General features: G+C 48.5%; 1 protein-coding gene across 15 annotated transcripts in view; it reads left to right on the top strand.

Annotated features, from left to right (window-relative positions):
* The window catches only part of DAB2IP (DAB2 interacting protein), a 1,276,993-nt gene that overhangs the window by 937,280 nt on the left and 318,623 nt on the right, over positions 1–21,090 (top strand). Inside the window, exon 1 of one of the 15 annotated variants that reach the window (XM_069241678.1) lies at positions 13,228–13,422. The exons of 13 other annotated variants lie outside the window; for them this stretch is intronic. The gene's annotated coding sequence lies outside the window, so the exon portion shown is untranslated. Of the gene's footprint in view, positions 1–13,227; positions 13,423–21,090 lie in introns of those variants that run through there. One more of the 15 variants, XM_069241680.1, reaches the window with a different exon arrangement.

Raw genomic sequence — 21,090 nt, forward strand, 5'->3', positions numbered from 1 at the left:
ACAATACCCAATGCACTTCACTCTATAACACTTAATTCTATGTCCCTGCACTCTACGCCACTCTACTCGGCAACACTGCACTGTACGCCACTGCACTCTACACCACTTTACTCTATCACTTTGCGCAACTGCACTCTACCCTGCACCACTCCACTCTATGCCACTTCGCTCTACTCTGACAAATCTATTCTATGCCACTCCACTCTGTGCCACTCTACTCCACTCTGTGCCCACTCCACTCTATGCCACTGAACTCTACACCACTCTACTCTTAACCAATGCACTCTATACAACAGCACTCTGTCACTGCACTCTATCAATCAATCAGGGAATTTGTAAAGCGCTCTACTCACCCGTGAGGCTCTCAAGGCGCTGATGGGAGGGGAGGGGCTGCTACTGCTCGAACAGCCATGTCTTGAGATGTCTCCTGAAAGTAAGTAGGTCCTTGGTCTGACGCAGTTGGGTGGGAAGAGTATTCTACTATGCAACTGCACTGTTCTCTGCATCACTATGCTCTGCCACTCCACTCCACTTTACACCAGTGCACTCTGACACTCTACTCTGCTCCATCTGCCACTGAACTGTTGCCACTGCATTCTGTCACTATACTCTACGCCACTGCCCTCTGCATCACTCAGCTCAATGCAACTTCTGTATGCATCACTCCACGCTACTCTACGCACTGCACTCTACGCCACTATACTGTACCCTAAACCACTCTAGCCTGCACCACTCCAATCTGTCCCCCTCCACTCTGCACCACTCATATCTACAGCATTGCATTCTATGACGCTGCGTTGTATACCAATTAATCTAATGCCACAGCACTCTACGCCACTATACTCTACAACACTCTACACCCATCCACTCTACTGTATGCCACTCCAATGTATGCCACTCCACACAACTCCACACTATGCCACTTCAATACATGACACTCTTTGCCACCCCACCATTGCGTAGGGGCTGCCCGCGGTCATTCCTGTCACCCCAACAAGGGTTGTTTGTAGACTAGGCACCCTGTCCTTGGGGCAATGTGGAACTAATACTTGGGGCCTTACTTAGAGCTTAGCTGACAGGATACTCTGTCACAAATGTGATGGATGTCCCTGCCACCGCATTACTAGAGCATTAATGCTTGTGGCGCTTGTAGGGTGGTTGACCGGATATCCGCCATATTTTGATGAAGTATCCCATGCAGCAAATCCTACATAAGGCCCTTCGTGTTTTTAGATTCAGCTAAGAACTGCTGCTAATTGTTGGGAATACATTTACACATGATTGCGACTGTCTCTGTGGTGCACCTAAGTGTGTATTCACGTGTGTGTAGGATGTCTCACACCACGCCCTTTTTATACTCATGGGGCCGCCCATGTGTGCAATAGAGGCTTAACATTCTGTGTTTGTTAGTAAGCTGCACAGAGGAACAGCTTACTTGTCCATATTGTAATCACACATCTGTGAACTATTATGTAATTTACTCTACCATAACATACACCAACTTTCCAGGTGTTAGTCAGACTTAATTCTATATTTTGATACACAGTTGGTTATTTTTTTTCTCATCGCCCAGTTGCGTGGCAAAAATGTCATGGTTCCTAGTACTAGGAAGGAAAGTGGCCCCTATGAGTACGAAAATACAGCAACCGTCAGGGTACTGCTGTACACTAACACCCCTGGGCTCCGGTGCCACTGCACCTGCTGCATCATGTGTCGATACATCCCTGCGTGGCTCTGATGCACTGCCTGCCCCCCTCCTTTCCCACACCCTACGGGTGATACAGTTCAAGCAGTACCCCCTCTGCGAGTTACCGGTGGTAATAGGAGCACGTGCCCTGCAGGCACAGATGATGCCACGCGCTGAGCAGGAGGGGGCAGGGAAGCCATTGCCGCAGCTGGCAGGTGCCAACGTCGGGGGATTAACCACACTTCCAAGGAGCTTGCTGCTGGATTATTTATAGATCTTTTGGGATTTGTGGTGTATAATGTGTCCTTGTGTGGCATTACCGCAGTTAAAAGGCAGGGTAGTGGGTCTTTTAAGAAGAAAATGGAAAAGTAGCAAAGAAAATGCCATCCGTGTTTTATTACAAGGTGTTCAGTCGCACAGTCACGTGGATCTGAGTAGGAGGTGGCACTGTTGCCTTGTATAGAAGGGGATTTAGTTGTTCTAGAAAGCAGTTTCCTCCCCCCCCCCCCCCCCCCCCCGTCTGACACATTTCACAAGCTCTTAGTCGGTCTCCTGGCCATTGCCATCACTTGACGTTAATTCTGTCTGTCTGACCAGAGCATGGAAGCCTTAAAGAAGTGAAACTGTCTTACCTTTCCTACCAGCTGAACTGCCCATGGGACTCTCTGGCTTGAATACCTACATTTCATGTCCGGTCGTCCAGCTGCTGGTGGAGTTGTGCAGTCGCTAGCGAGTTACACACTTGGCTTGCATTTTGCTTTCATACAATAATTCCTCATCTCTACCTGGCTGCTGTGTTCCTCAGTGTACCCGAAGGTGTATGATTCCATTGAGATGGCATTGCCTCAGCCTCACTAGCCTTGGAATATCAACGGCCTTGCCGGGCATTAGCCCAGCTTTTCTCACTTGTCTACAGATATCATAGACTGGTGCATGGGAAGCAGAGCTTCGGTAGTCCCCATGTTTCAAATTGCATCAAAGATCCTTTGTGAGCCTTGACCACCAACAAGGCTTACCGTAGCTTCCTGTACCGTAAATCCACCTCCACTGCTGGTAATGTCCAGGTGGGCTGCCTCAAAGATCTTTTGCGGGACTTAGCCACTGACAAGGCCTACCATAGCTCCCTGTACTGTAAATCCACCACTGCTGGTGAACGCCAGGTGGGCTGCTTCAAAGATCCTTTGCGGGACTTAAGCCACCGACAAGGCCCACCATAGAATCCACCTCTCCACTGCTGGTGATGTCCAGGTGGGCTGCCTCGCCTTACCTTCCTCTTGACCCGTCTCAGACTCTGTCGTAGGTCATCCTCAGGTTTTTATTATGAGTCCACAGTACACATTATACCAGACTTATCAATTAAAGCCAGGCTCCCATTGGGCCGTGGCTTGCTTCAACGTTTAAAAAAAATGTCTAGCAGGAAACGAGCAATAGTGACGTCAAGCTTTGCCATGATGTCTACGCTAAACCATAAGGACGACAATCGGTGCATCTAAAATGCATCTGTAGTAACTTTTGTTGCCTCGCGAAAAGTTTGAGCCATGGCAGTTCGGGCTAAGCTCCTTCTGGGGCATAGCCAAATCTGGTGTGCCTGTGGTTATGTCCTTTCTGTAGTGGTACTGCCGACAAATTGACTGTTGGGATTAGAATGCTAGCAATGAAAAAACTCGCTGGATGGTTAAAAAGCTTTTTCTTGTGCCTGTCTTTTCAAAACCTTTTTCTTTTTTAACAGCATGCTAACCTTCTTGCATTGTTCTTATTATTAGCACCTGATGCTACACTCTAGTCTGGGATGTCTTTCTCATGCCTCGCTCCCATCACAGATGACCACGGATTTGATTTATTGCCAGGTGTACTAACACATCACTCACAAAAAGGTGCTGCAAAATTCACATTGACCTTTTGTGACCAGTGTTTTATTTTGTAAACCAATCTGTGTCTTAATAGGTCACTATTCAAAATAAGGAATTACAGGGGACCACAGAGAGATCTACCTAATTAATATTCATGAGCCAGGTGGCAACTTGCAGCCCCCTCCCCTCATGATTGGCTGCAGTCACACGGATGATGTCCTGCAAGGGACAGCAGCCGCCATAACTGTTGTTTCAAACTGTCATAACATTTCAAAATTAAAAACATTTTTTCTGAAAGGAACTAATTTTCTTTGAGGAATTGGAACTGCTTTTTTTATATTTTAAAAACTTCAGTGTGAGTTTCAGTGACCACCGCCTACTCTCCCCAAAGATGCCACCCTCACTCCCAAAGGGAAGGGACACAAATCGTGCTCCTTCCGCTGCAAACCAGTTACACACTCAAACTAGTTACATACCTTGCCGACTTGCAATTTGGAAGGAATTCCCGAAACACGCCCCTTCTAAAATGCAATTCTGTGTGGATTTCTAATCCCATTTTGGGATTCAGATTTTTTTTAATGAATAGTAGAATTGAAGTGGAACATAAAAAGTAATTTAGCGGTCGTGAATGCTTTAATTTAGCTGTTTTCAGGGTTTGTGATGTCTAACTCACTTTGTAGAGTGGTTCCCAACCTGTGATCTGGGGACCCCTGGGGGTTCGCGAAGCCTCCTCAGGGGGGTCCAGGGCTTTCACTAACAAATTAGTGGGGGCTCCCCAGATTCCAAAAATGATTCACTGGGGGTCCCCGGGTTCCAATGGGGGTCCACGGAAGTCAAGAGGTTGGGAACCGCTGACTTAGTACATCTTCCCCTTAATTTATAGGGTGTGGAACCAGGAGACCTCAGTTCTGTTCCTAACATCCCCGTACCACCAAATGTTCTTATTGAAGTAAATCTCTTAATCTCCATCTACCGCAGCACCTTAGATGATCCAAACAATCCAATTGCAAAGGTTCCAAATTGCAGTATTAAGAAATATGAAAAAACATGCATTTACCGTACCTAAGGATGCAAATCAGGAAGATGAAAATGTGCGGTGCCCTCAAATACTCCTTCTGTGAGGACATAAGCTTCAGAGTGAGACGAGTATGATGAAAACTGTAGATCAGACAGGTGGTGATGAGATCCCGAGTCGGTAAAGGTAGGCGTTGAAGAGTTGAGGATTGAGTAAATATGCTTAGGGAATATCACGGCTTATGGTAATACTATCAGGCAGGCTTCAAAGAGACGTCTTCACTGGATGAGTGCAGTAATGCAGCGAGGGATCAGACGGTCTCTTTCACATGAGACACCAAGATTACTGCTTGTTCCATTGGTTTTAATTTTAAATGAGTTCAATTTGGAAATGAAATATATTGCTTGAAATGGAAGCTGGATCCCACAGCAACTCACAGTTTCAACCTTTACTTCACATCTCACTTCTGCGCACTGCAGACTGTGCTTGGGTTGTTGATAGGATATCGGAATGCAAATTAACAATATTTATTTTTTGGCTAGTGAAACAATGCAGCAGGGGGAGGCACACCAGCTTTTATGGTTTCTAACTGATGTGATTCTCTAAAGTACATCCTTGGTTGACTCTCAAACTCTTCTGATCTAATGTCACTCACCCACTAATCTTTGTCAACATTTATCTCTCAATATTTTAATTTGATGTGCTCCAAATCTTCTCTTTTGGGTTTGCTTACTTTATATTCTCCTGTCTGGTACTATCGTAGATCATCCCTGCTAATGTTACTGTTTTTCCTAAGCTATTACGCTTAAATTTCTTCCTTTGAGATAGCTCTCTAAATGTCCTCTGTAGATGCCTCTTAATGTTCTACAGAAATTTCTCTAAAATTGTGCATTGTTTCCCGCATGTTATTCCATTCCAGTGCACGAGTGGGTGCTTTGTATATTATAAACAAAGGATCATCCATTTTCAAAGGCCCATGGATAAGCAAAACTCAGTAGAACTGTGTCCCCCTCTCTCGTTCTTCTATTTTACTCCAGCGTGTATTTGGCTTAAATGATATCCTACTTGCTACTTAGATTTTCAACGGGATACTCTTTAGAAGATGCCGCCATTTTATAGCTAGGTGTGAAGAAACTGGCTTCCCATTTTCTGCCAAGGAAGAGAAAATCATTTGTTATAAATGTTGTTCACCCATTATGTTCACATTAAACCTTTACATGTTTGCCAAAGAATGTTTAATATGTTAATGTATCCTCAATGTACAAAAAGGTACTTATAATCGTTATAATTGTGTTGTTCATGCTGTTTCCAAGCCAGATCATTAATCCTACAATATGTAGTTTAAGACATTGGCTCATTAAGTCAAGACACATTTACCAAAAACAGCAATCCTTTATAGTATATAGTCCAAAACAACTATCCTTATAAGAACGTAAAAAAATGCAATAAAAAATTATCTAATGCATACATCCATGTCCACTAATACCAACAAGGAATGCCCTAGATACAGTTATAGAAATAATGATAACTGTTTAACATGGGCATATACGACTTAAAATGACATAGAGTGTCCGATTTTCAATATGTAGGATTTCCGTTGTTTCGGTCTTCCATCTCATTTCTGTTGGCCTTCATCAGGAACATATCTTTACTGCAATAATGTATAATGGCATGTGTCCATGTATGTTTTGTGACCATGATGCATTGATAATCCGTGCATTGGTATAACTCATGGTCTTATTGCTGACAGGGTTGATGTCAGCACTTACGTAGTCTGTGAGTCGGTTGCTCCAGATTAGAAAAACATGATCTGAGAAAAGGAGAAGATGCAAGGAATGTGTAGCAATCATCTGTGCACATAACAATTTCTTTGTGCTCATACAATTTTTACTTATATGTATTTTTGGCTTATTCCAGTTACATACCTCTGCTGTATCTGTTTGAGCGTACCTTCATTCTTTCAGTTCAGACGGCATGACCAAATCGAAAAGGTGCGTGGTGGAGTTAAAACAATCCTCACCGTGCACTGTGTTAGGAGAAATAAATAGTTGTTGTTTCTTCAATAATTAAAATAATTGAAAACATAGAAGGACTATAGGTGAGATACAGCACTGATTAACAAACTGAGTAGATCAACATACAAACCATTGAAACACGTGAATGGGAAGAAATTGTCATATGCAAGGGAGATTTCTGTGAGGATAATTCCAGTGCTGTTACAGCTGTTAGTACTATCTGCAAATAAGCAAGATCCCCCTTTTGTGTTCACCTGCCTTGTTGGCATGGAATTGAAAATGGTGGTCCAGGTTCTGAGCCATGCGCCAAGGCCTGATTCCCCAGATGTTTACACTTTTTTTTACCCCTTAACCTTGTATCATTGGTTTTGATGAAGACTTATCAAAAGCATTTATCTCTTATCCTTGATCAAAGTCGGGAGTCACAGAGTCAGATATCCCATTAAATTTGTTGGCTATGACCTTCCTTGGATGAAAGCATTCTAGTGCCAACTTAACCACCAATATTTATTTCATGAAGTTATAACACCACTAGTAAATTTACAAATCTGCTGTTGTTAATCCCCCCCAGTTTCCTCTTTTGTCGAAGGGATTACATCTGCTCTTACAGAGGAGTTCAGAACCCCTCCTTTCTAGAGTGAGCTGGGTGAGAAGCTGAGATGAGCTACTGAATTAAGTACTTTTTTTTACCCAGTTGTTTGGGCAGTCTGCTGCCCACACATTTGAAACCTTACAAAGCCGATTCAGCCCTTCATCCTTCTGAGGACAATAAAAGGTGCAACATTTAAATAAAAAGAGTGCGTAGTGTTTATAACATTACTCAATTGCAACTTTGTGTAGAACACTACGCAGAAAGCAAGATTCTGTTATTCCCAAAGGTTCATCCACTCCCTCAGGAGCCTACAATATCTTCTACCTGGATACATTTCCTTGTCCACCTTCAGTTTGGCCAGGTACAACCTCACTTTCTTCCACAAGCCGGCTAATATCCACCCCCTTCTGTGATATCTATTTATTTAATTTAATTATCCTGGAAAAGGAAGCGCAGGAATCCCTCTGGGTTTCCACCTTATGCAGAAAAGAATAAAAATTAAATTATGTCAGCCCCAGCTTGACACATTGGTTTCAAGGAAGCCATTTTAGACTTGAATCACTACCTAATATAAATAATTCATGTTTCCCAGAATGCATCTGTACGTGTAGTAAACACAGTTGAAGACACATGCCTGTCATTCCAACAGACTCATTTGGGGTAGGAAGAAACGGGGCACATGATTAATGATCCCACATCGGCTTCTCTTTGTAGCCCATTACTAAGAGTTTTCAAGTCAGGATGTATGTAGTTTGGTTATATATTTTACTCTTGCGGGTATTTTTTCATCCCTGTTATCACCCTATGTCACTATTCCAGTTTTTTCTCTCCCTTCTCCGTTCCTCCATTTGTATTTTAATTTTTTTCTTGCTTTATTTCCAAGCCTTAGGGGGAAATATAAGTGCAGGTCCCCACACATGAGTGTGGGAAGCTCACGCCAAGCCATGCTCTTGTTATATTGCGAAAGAACGGGAAGAGGGGTTAGGTTTGTACCGTTTAAGGTCAATTGGTCATGTGGGTCCTTTTTTGTGGGGGGTGTGTTGATGTTTCGTCATAAGGGATTTTGGAATTTATCTGACTTTATGGAGATTTTGGAAATGTGTGTCCAGTTTAGGGAGAGATGCACTTCTGGGGTTTGTTAAATAAAATGGGATGCCACTGTGCAATTTTTGGCTGCATATATCATCTAGGCCTGAGCGGAGTCCACAGAGTTGCGCTACACGGGGCTCCACAAACTGCCCAAAAAAAAATTCACTGCGCGAGGCGGAGTTCCACAAGCAGCGGAGTGTGTTAGGTCGCGCAGTTTCTGCTGATTTTTAGTGCCAGGTGTTTGTCCCATATTGAAAAATCAGCGCAAACGGCTTCCTGCGCAGCGCAACAGGGCAGCGCTTTTCTGCCGCTCCAGTTGATTTTCTACTCGAGCGACAGCTACCTCAAAGCAAACGGAAGGTTTCTCAACGCGAGTGGTCTCAACCATACCGCGACTGATAGGTTTGAGGAATCTCGCCGGGAGGTCGTCTTGAGTAAGATTTTCCTTGCTCGCACTCGCCAACTCAATGTTGACGAGTGCGAACGAGGAAAAATCTCCACTTCGCCCCACTACGCGGACTTTCTGGGGACTCCACACCCTACGCGGAGTGGGAAAAACTCTGCAAACCTCGCGAGCGGAGTGGAGTTCACCGCCCACCCCTACTATCATCCAGCAACCTCCTCTCTCCCTTTTGTTCCCCGAAAAATGTACACTGGTGCATTTCAGAGGGAGAGATATGGAAACATAGTTCAAGGGCATAAATAATCGATGATTATGAGCTTGTTATTTAAAATAACAGTTTGGAAAGTAACATCCTGTGTTGACCTGGTGTTGACCTGGGCTGTGCCTGTGTATAGTGTTAGCCTGTGTTGCAGCCTGTGCTCTTTGCAATTGGTGTCAGCCTATGATGCATTATGTGATGGATACTGTTTTCTTGTATTGCGTTTCGTGCTGTCTGTGATTTAGTGTTAGTCTGTGCTGCAACTTTGGCATTTTGTACTTCGTTGTTAACGTGTGTTGCATGCTGTGCAGTCAGGTATTTGTGCTAGCCTGTGCTGCAATTTTTGCATGTTCTGCTTCGTAGTTAATCTGTGTTGCAGCCTGTGCTGTCAGGTGTTTGTGTTAGTCTGTGCTGTCAAGTGTTTGTGTTAGCCCGTGCGGCATCCTGTAGTGAGTTGCAGTCTGTGCTGTCAGGTGTTTATGTTAGCCCGTGCTGCAATTTTTGCATTTTGTGCTTCGTAGTTAATCTGTGTTGCAGCCTGTGCTGTTAGGTGTTTGTGTTAGCCCGTACTGCATCCTGTAGTGAGTTGCAGTCTGTGCTGTCGGGTGTTTGTGTTAGCCCGTGCTGCATCCTGTAGTGAGTTTCAGTCTGTGCTGTCAGGTGTTTATGTTAGTCCGTGCTGCGTCTTGTAGTGAGTTGCAGCCTGTGCTGTCAGTGTTTGTGCTGGCCTGTGCTGCAATTTTTGAATTTTGTTCTTCGTTGTTAATCTGTGTTGCAGCCTGTGCTGTTGGGTGTTTGTTAGCCCGTGCTGCATCCTGTAGTGAGTTGCATTCTGTGCTGTCAGGTGTTTGTTAGCTCATGCTGCATTCTGTAGTGAGTTGCAGTCTGTGCTGTCAGGTGTTTTTGTTAGCCCGTGCTGCATCCTGAGGTGAGTCGCATCCTGTACCGTCGCGCGCATGCGTCCCGAAGGCCGCAGTTTAGTGTACACCGTGTCAGGGCGGCGAGGAGCCGCACGTGCACTGGGTGTGCGGGGTGTGGTGCACTCCAGACATCAGTTCATTGTGCATTTCTGCCCCCTACCCCTTCCTGCCCCTGGCCGGCATCACCCGAGGGCAACCAGCTCTCTCCAACAACCGTACTTTCAGGTGTGTGTGGAAGGGGACTTTACAAGCAGACACTCTGTTTCTGCCCCACTCCAGTTCTGCTGTGCAGGTGGTGCATTAACGCACTGAGCTATCGTGCTGACGTGCACCATGGGCGGGACCACTGGAATTATGCGATTGTGCGGCCCTGGCATTCTTCGCATAATTATAGATTTGCCGCATGTTCCACATAATCCACCATCTGCTACATAATCTGCAGATTTTATCAAAAACAATGTTGTTTCCAGCTCAAAACATTCAAACGTTACCGAAAATGCAACAACGTGCGGTGTTGCGCAGTGGAAGGCCCTTGCAACGCTGGACTAGTCCCCTTTCTGTTGCGTATTGCTTCTTTTGGATGTTAAACGGGTAGTAATTATGTGTAACCAATGCCCAGAGAGTATTACTAAATATAAAAATGATGAAGTCATACTATTTACAAAGTGTGCCTCATTATGCCGCATGCTTTGCCTTTTCTTGTCGTGTGATTTACTCATCTCTGCCCCATAAATTGGCACTCTCCTGCCGCATAATTACCGTGACCCTCCTTAGTAAGGCTGTTAGCTGGCCGCTGTTTAGCCCACCGCGTGCCGCACATGGGTTTCACGAAGTTAGGCGGAATGATTAATCCTGAGTTATGTTTGTTAACTGCTGATGTCAAAGATTGTAGAGTAAAACTCTGAGCTGAAATCCACACACGAAATCCGCCACTCGGGTATGTACACGCCACACTCATTGCACTCCCACCCACTGTTGAGACAGAGCTGGGCCGTGTGACAACACACACCCGAGACAGAGCAGGGCGTGTGACAACACACACCCTAGACAGAGCAGGGCCGTGTGACAACACACACACCCGAGACAGAGCAGGGCCGTGTGACAACACCCGAGATAGAGCAGGGACATGTGACAACACACACACCCGAGACAGAGCAGGGACATGTGACAACACACACACCCGAGACAGAGCAGTGTCATGTGACAATACACACACCCGAGATAGAGCCGGACCGTGTGAAAACACACACCCGAGACAGAGCAGGGATATGTGACAACACCCAAGACAGAGCAGGGCCGTGTGACAACACACCCACCCGAGACAGAGCAGGGCCGTGTGACAACACACACACCCGAGACAGAGCAGGGCGTGTGACAACACACACACCCGAGACTGAGCAGGGCCGTGTGACAAACACACACCCAAGACAGAGCAGGGACATGTGGCAACACGCACACCCGAGACAGAGCAGGGACATGTGACAACACATACACCCGAGACAGAGCAGGGCCGTATGACAACACACACCCGAGACAGAGCAGGGACATGTGACAACACCCAAGACAGAGCAGGGCCGTGTGACAACACACCCACCCGTGACAGAGCAGGGCCGTGTGACAACACACACTCGAGACAGACCACGGCCATTTGACAACACACAGTCGAGATAGACCTCGGTCGTGTGACAGCACACAACTGACATCGACCAGAACAGTGTGACAACACACACTCGAGACAGACCAGGATCGTGTGACAACACACACTCGAGACAGACCAGGATCGTGTGACAACATACAATCGAGACAGACCAAAGCACACAGACCAGGGCCGTGTGACAACACACTCGATCTAGACCTCGGCCGTGTGACAGCACACAACTGACACCGACCAGGGCAGTGTGACAACACACAACCGAGACAGACCAGAACCGTGTGAAAACACACACCTGAGACAGACCAGGATCGTCTGACAACACACACTCGAGACAGACCACAGCCGTGTGACAATATACAGTCGAGACAGACCAGAGTCGTGGTACGGCACAAAATCGAGATAGACCAGATTCGAGTGACAACACACAACAGAGACAGTTCAGAGCCGTGAATTTGTATGTGTCGTAGCCTGGGCTGTCTTTGGTTAGTGTTAATCTGTGTGTCTGGTTAGTATTCGCCTATGTTGTGTGTCTGGTTGGTGTTCGCCTGTGTTGTGTGTCTGGTTGGTGTTAGCCTGTGTTGTGTCTCTGGTCAATGTTCGCCTGTGTTGTGTGTCTGGTTGGAGTTAGCCTGTGTTGTTGTGTCTGGTTAGTATGCACCTGTGTTGTGTGTCTGGTTGGTGTTAGCCTGCGTTGTGTCTCGGGTTAGTGTTCACCTGTGTTGTGTCTTTGGTTGGTGTTAGCCTGTATTGTGTCTCTGGTTAGTGTTCGACTGTGTGGTGTGTCTAGTTGGTGTTAGCCCATGTTGTGTGTCTGGTTAGTGTTCGCATGTGTTGTGTGTCTGGTTGGTGTTAGCCTGTGGTGTTGTGTTTCTGGTTGGTGTTAGCCTGTGGTTTGTGTCTGCGTAGTGTTCGCCTGTGTTGTGTTTCTGGTTGGTGTTCGCCTGTATTGTGTGTCTGGTTAGTGTTCGCCTGTGTTGCGTGTCGGGTTGGTGTTCACCTGTGTTGTGTGTCTGGTTGGTGCTCGGCTGTGTTGCGTGTCGGGTTGGTGTTCGCCTGTGTTGTGTGTCTGGTTGGTGCTCGGCTGTGTTGCGTGTCGGGTTGGTGTTCGCCTGTGTTGTGTGTCTGGTTGGTGCTCGCCTGTGTTGCATGTCGGGTTGGTGTTAGCCTCGGCTGCCTGTAGTTAGCAGATAGGTTGTGTGACAACACACAGTCGAGACAGACACAACCGTGCGACAGTGATTACAACACGGAATCGGGACAGCTCTGACGTGTGTGACAGCACACAGGCAGCCCAGAATCGTGTGACACTGTTCAATCAGAGCACACGGTACCCAGAAGCCCAACTATTGAAAGATGTGAGCTATACAACGCAAATGTCGTGACATGCATCCTATGTCGTAGTCCAGATGCTGATTTGAAATATAAACTCTTTGTATATTGTGTGGATTTTGGTTAAAGCTACCCGGGCAGCATGGGAAGGGTGCCAAGGACCCTCATATCGCAATAATGGCGATAGTTGGGGGTGTCAGGTAGGCGCTATATAAAGCCTACGGAACGTAACTGAGGGGAGCTTAATTCGTCGCAACATGAATACATAATGCAGCAGACGGGGGTGGCCGGGGTGGGGGCTCGGGGGGCTGGAAGTGGAGGCGCGGCAGATGGCGCCCGAAGGCCCGGCCTGGTAAGTGCGCTCTGTACCTTTAAAAGAGGCCGCGTACGGGCTTTGTTTAAAGCGCTGGGATTGTTGCGCGCTGGAGTGCCGTGCACGGAGGCCAGAAGGGACCAGGGCTGCCGGCCAGCAGCCATCTCCCGGGTCCGGGCCCTCGCCTTACAAGCAGGAGAAGGAAGGGGCCAGTGGAGAGGCCTCCGCGCCGCCGGCCGCACAAGGCGCCTCTGTCTGCGGCCTGGGAGGGCGACTGGCAGAAGGAACCAGGCATGGTGAGTAAACAGGGGGCCTGCCCACCCGTGCCCACCGCCCGGGGATACAAAGAGATGGTGTGGACGAGGGAAGCTCGCGCGTTCCCTGCAGCCCCCGGGTGTCAAGGTCACCACTGTGTGCCACACAGGTCCAGTTCACGTGTCCTTCCAATTCCTTTCACTTTTGTCATGCACAATCTGGGTCTGGCCAGGAAAGGTACAACTCTCTACCTACAGGCAGACATCCAGGGATGTGACCCCTGTGACCTAGGGATGCCCCTTATCTCGTGCAAACACTCTTTCCCACTCGGACCGTCTGCATCTGCGCGGTCTTTGGGGATACTGAGACATATCACACACACCTTGTACTCTGCACTGATGGGGTTTATGAAATACGCTCCACTGTTCTGCCCCGTGTAAGGATTTCCAACACGCGCACACGCGTTTACAGTGGTTTCCAATCCACGCTGTCGGTGTGACTAGGCTAGAAACACAGCTAGATTGGCCTATTTAGTAAATTAAATTGACCAATTTCTATTTTTTGCTGTCTCTTATTTATTGCTATTTTCAAATCCCTTGTTGTTTTTTTACATTTACTTCTTTCTTGCAAAGTATGCCTTTTGTTTTTAAAAGCACATCCTTTTTTGCTTGCTACATAATTAGGAGTTGAAGCTGGTATGAGCCGCACAGTCGTTTTGCTGCCACTCTCAAATCATAACCTTATTGGCTAATGACATCATGCTTTAGCAAAGGCATTACTCTGTTGTCTCCTGATATTTCAGTGTTACCAGTACTAGCTCATTATCGACATCAGAAGAATGAATGTTAATTTTACTTGTCTGGGTTTCGAACTCAGATGGCCCAACATTTCATTCAGAGGTTCCTCTGACGTTATAACCTCGAGTCTGAAGGCCAAGCGGTTTGTAAACGTCAATAAGTTCCCGAGATGTCAACATAGGGTCATATGACCCACTGTCCATCATTTACTTTTTGGATTTCGTTTTTATTTTCATGGTTTTTAGTTTGAAAAAACGATACTCTACAAAGTGCAGCCAACAATGTGCATCGATTAGAGCAGTTCACTGTGAAATATGTTTTTATACCACTGCATTGTGTGCAATAAAATCACCTAAACGGTATATGATATATATTCTTTCTCTCCCCCTTACATTTTGTTCCTGAGGTGGCTTGACTTTTCCTGGACTGTAGGAATTGCACACCACTGGCATCTGCAGTGTTCAATATTGCAGCCAACGTTTTTAATGAAACTTTTACCCTTGTGTGCCTGGGTCTATTTTCTATTCAGAGACCATAGATGTTTGCTTTTAAGTGACATTTTGAAGTAATTTTTAACTGAAAGACATTAATACATTTGTAATTAAAAAAGGCAGTGGTAGTCATAGAAATAATGTTGCATGAAAACAAATCCCCTGGGTGATTAGCAAAACACAACAGACAAACCCAGCAGGCGGGAATCAGAGCTTAACTTGTGCTTGTTGTTGCCGGTGCTGAGCCCCGGCACTTATTTTTGAGGGCCGGGGCTTATTCTTCGGCCTCAAGCATTTGCTGTGAGCAAAAGACACATTTGGGAAAGACGGAGGAAGAGGAAAGCGAAAAAGCGTCACAAAGGGAGAAAACAGAAAGCTGCAAGAGTGAGCTGAAGGGGCAGGGAGTGGCTTTAAATGGATTTGACGAGGTCCGAGATGGCTTTTGGATTACCTGCCTCAGTATTCCATGTTCGCACATTTACTTGCAGCAGCCGCGTGTTTAAGATGAGGGCTTTGGGCACCGGCACCTCTGTATTTACAAATTAAGCACTGGCGGGAATTAGAACTCAAGACAGAACATGCGACCAAGGGGTCAGAAATGCACAAGGATTGTGTAAAAAAATAAGCTGCACCTTTGGTGTGATTCACAGAGGGACTTTTCACTCGACTACATTCCCCTGGCATGGGTGCATCGCCTTAATTATCTGCAGGCCTATGAGTGAATCCCGCTTGACGGCTGCGGAAGTGATGTTGACAGATGTTGGCAGGCCCAGGCTCTGCGAACATGATTTCCCCCAGCTCAGGATCCAGTCCGCGCCCGAGCTGTGGCTTAAATATCTGGAACAACTGTCAGAAAGTAGGCCATGTGGATGGGCGGTCGGTGGAAGGAGGCGCGCCGTGTCCCGGGGAGCTGCGCCTGCGCAGTGACGGAGGAGGTGATCGCTTCCATTGAAGGACTGACCTCTGCCTAGAGCATATGTCTCTTATGAGACAGCTGAGGCCTTTGTCACCGGCCTGAAATGAAACCCTCCCGGGACCTGCCACATAATCTGAAATGAAATCGTGTCTTTGTCTGACGCCCTCCCTTGGTCACGCCGTCGTTCCCTCAATTTCATGGCATGATTTCATTTCTTCTAACATGCCACCTAATAAAATAGGCCGGGGGATGTCATCTCACGGAGGCGCGGCTTTCTAACCACCCGTCCATTTTGCTGCGTGACTTTTTGAGCCCGGCAGATGGATTTTTGTTTAAGATGTCATCAGTGGCCCCAGTGAATGAGTCCTAGCGGTTCTTAGTACATAGTTCCTGGGAATGTTTGTGACTTGTCCTGTTTCATGCACCAGGGTGCACTGGATCTTGCGATCTGGAAATAAAAACACAAACGTTGTTTAATGAATTGCAGTTAATCAAGGGTGGCCGCTAACAGTGTAGATGTCTCCGTATGGCAGAAGAGAAAACGAGCTGGACCGCATTCCTTGTTTACTTAAGAGAACCTAGATTTCCTAGAGGGCCCCATGAGGGTTGAGGGTCAGGGAGGCGTGGGCGCACACGGGGCTTGGATCTTGGCACACTGGAGCATGTGAGTGTGCCCTGCGCTCTCAGCTCCCGTGAGTGTGCCCTCAGCTCCCGTGAGTGTGCCCTGAGCTTTCAGCTCCCGTGAGTGTGCCCTGAGCTCTCAGCTCCCGTGAGTCTGCCCTGAGCTCCCGTGAGTGTGCCCTGAGCTCTCAGCTCCCGTGAGTGTGCCCTGAGCTCTCAGCTCCCGTGAGTGTGCCCTGAGCTCTCAGCTCCCGTGAGTGTGCCCTGAGCTCTCAGCTCCCGTGAGTGTGCCCTGCGCTCTCAGCTCCCGTGAGTGTGCCCTGAGCTCTCAGCTCCCGTGAGTCTGCCCTGAGCTCCCGTGAGTGTGCCCTGAGCTCTCAGCTCCCGTGAGTGTGCCCTGAGCTCTCAGCTCCCGTGAGTGTGCCCTGAGCTCTCAGCTCCCGTGAGTGTGCTGTGGCCGCTCAGCTCCTGTGAGTGTGCTATGACCTCTCAGCTCCCGTGAGTGTGCCCTGAGCTCCCGTGAGTGTGCTCTAAGCTCCCAGCTCCCGTGAGTGTGCCTTGAGCTCCCGTGAGTGTGCTCTGAGCTCTCAGCTCCCGTGAGTGTGCTGTGACCGCTCAGCTCCCGTGATTGTGCCCTGAGCTCTCAGCTCTTGTGAGTGTGCTCTGAGCTCCCGTGAGTGTGCTCTGAGCTCTCAGCTCCCGTGAGTGTGCTCTGAGCTCTCAGCTCCCGTGAGTGTGCTCTGAGCTCTCAACTCCCGTGAGTGTGCTCTGAGCTCTCAGCTCCCGTGAGTGTGCTCTGACCTTTCAACTCCCGTGAGTGTGCTCTGACCTTTCAGCTCCCGTGAGTGTGCTGTGACAGCTCAGCTCCCGTGATTGTGCCCTGAGCTCTCAGCTCTTGTGAGTGTGCTCTGAGCTCCCGTGAGTGTGCTCTGAGCTCTCAGCTCCCGTGAGTGCGCTCTGAGCTCTCAGCTCCCGTGAGTGTGCTCTGAGCTCTGAGCTTCCGTGAGTGTGCCCTGAGCTCTCAGCTCCCGTGAGTGTGCTGTGACCGCTCAGCTCCTGTGAGTGTGCTAGGACCTCTCAGCTCCCGTGAGTGTGCCCTGAGCTCCCGTGAGTGTGCTCTGACCTCTCAGCTCCTGTGAGTGTGCTGTGACCGCTCAGCTCCCGTGAGTGTGCTGTGACCGCTCAGCTCCTGTGAGTGTGCTATGACCTCTCAGCTCACGTGAGTGTGCCCTGAGCTCCCGTGAGTGTGCCCTGAGCTCTCAGCTCCCTTGAGTGTGTCCTGAGCTCTCTGCTTCCGTGAGTGTGCCCTGAGCTCTCAGCTCCTCTGAGTGTGCCCTGAGCTCTCAGCTCCCGTGAATGTGCTATGACCTCTCAGCTCCCGTGAGTGTGCCCTGAGCTCCCGTGAGTGTGCTCTGACCTCTCAGCTCCCGTGAGTGTGCCCTGAGCTCTCAGCTCCCGTGAGTGTGCTGATCTTTTGTACTTCTGTATATTTCCCAATCGCTGCCTTTAACGCATAGTTCAATCTTTTTTGGCATCACGTGGCTTCAATTAAAATAAAATTGGTAATAACATTCAAAGTTGTTCTTGACAGGGCCACCCCCAAAAAAGATTGCCCTACGTCCCCAACATCCTTAAGATGACACTGCCTTGCGGCCTCATCCACAATGTCTGGGAGCTCAGACCAGCCTTACGGGGGCCAGGACAGGGCACAGTTACCCCGGCATCCCTGGGAGTGTGCCTGGAACACTCACTGACCTTTTGTGAGCAGAGTGTGCAAGCCTCACCCTCGGTTTCATCCTGTTGGTGTGCTGGGAGGGGGCACATGGCACCGCGCCCTCGGCGGCTCCCTCCAGGCTTGTCCAGCTGCGCACAGAACCGGAAGCGCATCCTTTGTGGGCAGGCTGGGAATTAATAGCATCTGCACTGTCCTCTAGTTCAAACCGAGCTTGTGTTAGTTATTATTGGAGATGATGCAAGCCTGTAGTTATTACAGCACAGTAACAAAGAGCTCTGATTCCACAGCGCGCACACCCGCGGCTCCTGGCCCAAGATCAGTCAGTGTTCACTGATGCAGAGGAGAAGCAGGCCGGATTTAAACTACCACTTTTTCCAATTAGTGGCACCCTCCTCCTTCTGACAGTGCAGATACCCGTGTACACGGTGAAGTGTTTGTTAATTTACAGTGTTTCTTGGTCTGATTCGGGACACTCTAATGCTCAGCAGAAAGGAACAGTTTAAAGACCTTTGTAGATGCTATGTGACTGCCCAGCCATGTCTCTGCTTCTGTGACATGCAGTAGCTGTGTATGCCATCATGTCAGCTGTAAGCTTGGAAATATAACCAACCAAGGTGCAGAGGGTACCAGGGCCTGTGAAGAGGGGTTCTTGGGTTACAATGGGACCACCTTTAAGAGTTTTCTGATGTAATCAAGTCTTGTCATGTTATCTTCATAAGATGTCCTGAAGCCTTAACTCAAACTTTGTGTGTCTAGCAGAACAGCTTTAATAAAAAATACCAGCTGAATGTATGCATTTCAGAGGCAGCTCAGTAACTAGCTCTTAGATGGTACCTTTGAAAGTTATCTTATGTTTTCATAACAGTGATTTGTATAGCGCTGTATTGGCATCAGGATGGCCTCAAAGCGCTATTGGTTCTGATGCCTTCTCACTCATATACTCCAGTATGGTGATCCGTGGCTTATGGAAGAGACATGGTAAAAGCAGAAAGCAGAAGTTGTAGCATTGTAGCACTGGGAAGAATTATCCTGAACTGTCCAAAGCTGCGCCCAGAAAGGAGCGAGGACCTCCCGGCCGTGGGAGTGGCTGGTTTCTGTTTGATTCCAGGTGGGATGGTTGTGCATGTTGGATTGGAGCAGAGTCAGCAGTAGAACTGAGCTGAAGCACCAAAGGGATGGTGCCTTCCGAGGTTCATTGATGGAGCCGTTCAAGGACCCCAACCTCTATTGCTGCTCACGTCCCAGTGACCTATCGCCCATCCAGGACATGATGCCCCCAGGTCCGGTGACTGCATGCCTTACTCTAACTACCAGAGGCCAGGAGTCCAGGCCCCACAGAGGCAGAGATGGGCTCTAGGCATAAGCATCCGTGACCATCACAGTAATCTCCATGCACTAACATGCTGGACCATTCACCTAACATGCTGGACCATCCAGTGGCCTGATGCCCCCATGTCCGGTGACTGCATGCCTTACTCTTACTGCCAGAGACCAGGAGTCTAGAGGCAGAGATGGGCTCTAGGCATAAGCATCAGTGACCATCACACTAATCTCCATGCACTAACATGCTGGACCATTCAGCGGCCTGATGCCCCCATGTCCGGTGACTGCATGCCTTACTCTAACTACCAGAGGCAGAGATGGGCTCTAGGCATAAGCATCAGTGACCATCACACTAATCTCCATGCACTAACATGCTGGGCCATTCAGTGGCCTGATGCACCCAGGTCCGGTGCCTGCATGCCTTACTCTAACTACCAGAGACCAGGAGTCCAGGCCCCACAGAGGCAGAGATGGGCTCTAAGCATAAGCATCCGTGACCATCACACCAATCTCCATGCACTAACGTGCTGGGCCATTCAGGACATGATGCCCCCATGTCCGGTGACTGCATGCCTTACTCTAACTACCAGAGGCAGAGATGGGCTCTAGGCATAAGCATCAGTGACCATCACAGTAATCTCCATGCACTAACATGCTGGACCATTCACCTAACATGCTGGGCCATTCAGTGGCCTGATGCCCCCATGTCCGGTGACTGCATGCCTTACTCTTACTGCCAGAGACCAGGACTCGGGGCCCCACAGAGGCAGAGATGGGCTCTAGGTATAAGCATCAGTGACCATCACACCAATCTCCATGCACTAACGTGCTGGGCCATTCAGCGGCCTGATGCCCCCATGTCCGGTGACTGCATGCCTTACTCTTACTGCCAGAGACCAGGAGTCCAGGCCCCACAGAGGCAGAGATGGGCTCTAGGCATAAGCATCCGTGACCATCACAGTAATCTCCATGCACTAACATGCTGGACCATTCACCTAACATGCTGGACCATCCAGTGGCCTGATGCCCCCATGTCCGGTGACTGCATGCCTTACTCTAACTACCAGAGACCAGGACTCGGGGCCCCACAGAGGCAGAGATGGGCTCTAGGCATAAGCATCCGTGACCATCACAGTAATCTCCATGCACTAATATGCTGGACCATTCACCTAACATGCTGGACCATCCAGTGGCCTGATGCCCCCATGTCCTGTGACTGCATGCCTTACTCTTACTGCCAGAGACCAGGAGTCTAGAGGCAGAGATGGGCACTAGGCATAAGCATCAGTGACCATCACACCAATCTCCATGCACTAACGTGCTGGACCATTCAGTGGCCTGATGCCCCCATGTCCTGTGACTGCATGCCTTACTCTAACTACCAAAGACCAGGAGTCCAGGCCCCACAGAGGCAGAGATGGGCTCTAGACACAAGCATCAGTGACCATCACAGTAATCTCCATGCACTAACGTGCTGGACCATTCACCTAACATGCTGGACCATTCAGTGGCCTGATGCACCCATGTCCGGTGACTGCATGCCTTACTCTAACTACCAGAGACCAGGACTCAGGGCCCCACAGAGGCAGAGATGGGCTCTAGGCATAAGCATCAGTGACCATCACACCAATCTCCATGCACTAACGTGCTGGGCCATTCAGCGGCCTGATGCACCCGTGCGGAGCTGGTACTTCAAGGCAGCGGCGTGTTGCACAGCATGGCCATCCTTGACTTTGAACCCATGGACATCACACGTGTTACCACATCCCTCAAGATCATTAACCCAACGTAGAAAAGGTACTGAAGCATTAACACCGGAGGAGAAA

Source organism: Pleurodeles waltl, chromosome 6, assembly GCF_031143425.1.
Source record: "Pleurodeles waltl isolate 20211129_DDA chromosome 6, aPleWal1.hap1.20221129, whole genome shotgun sequence".
In the NCBI taxonomy this organism is placed as follows: Eukaryota; Metazoa; Chordata; class Amphibia; order Caudata; family Salamandridae; genus Pleurodeles; species Pleurodeles waltl.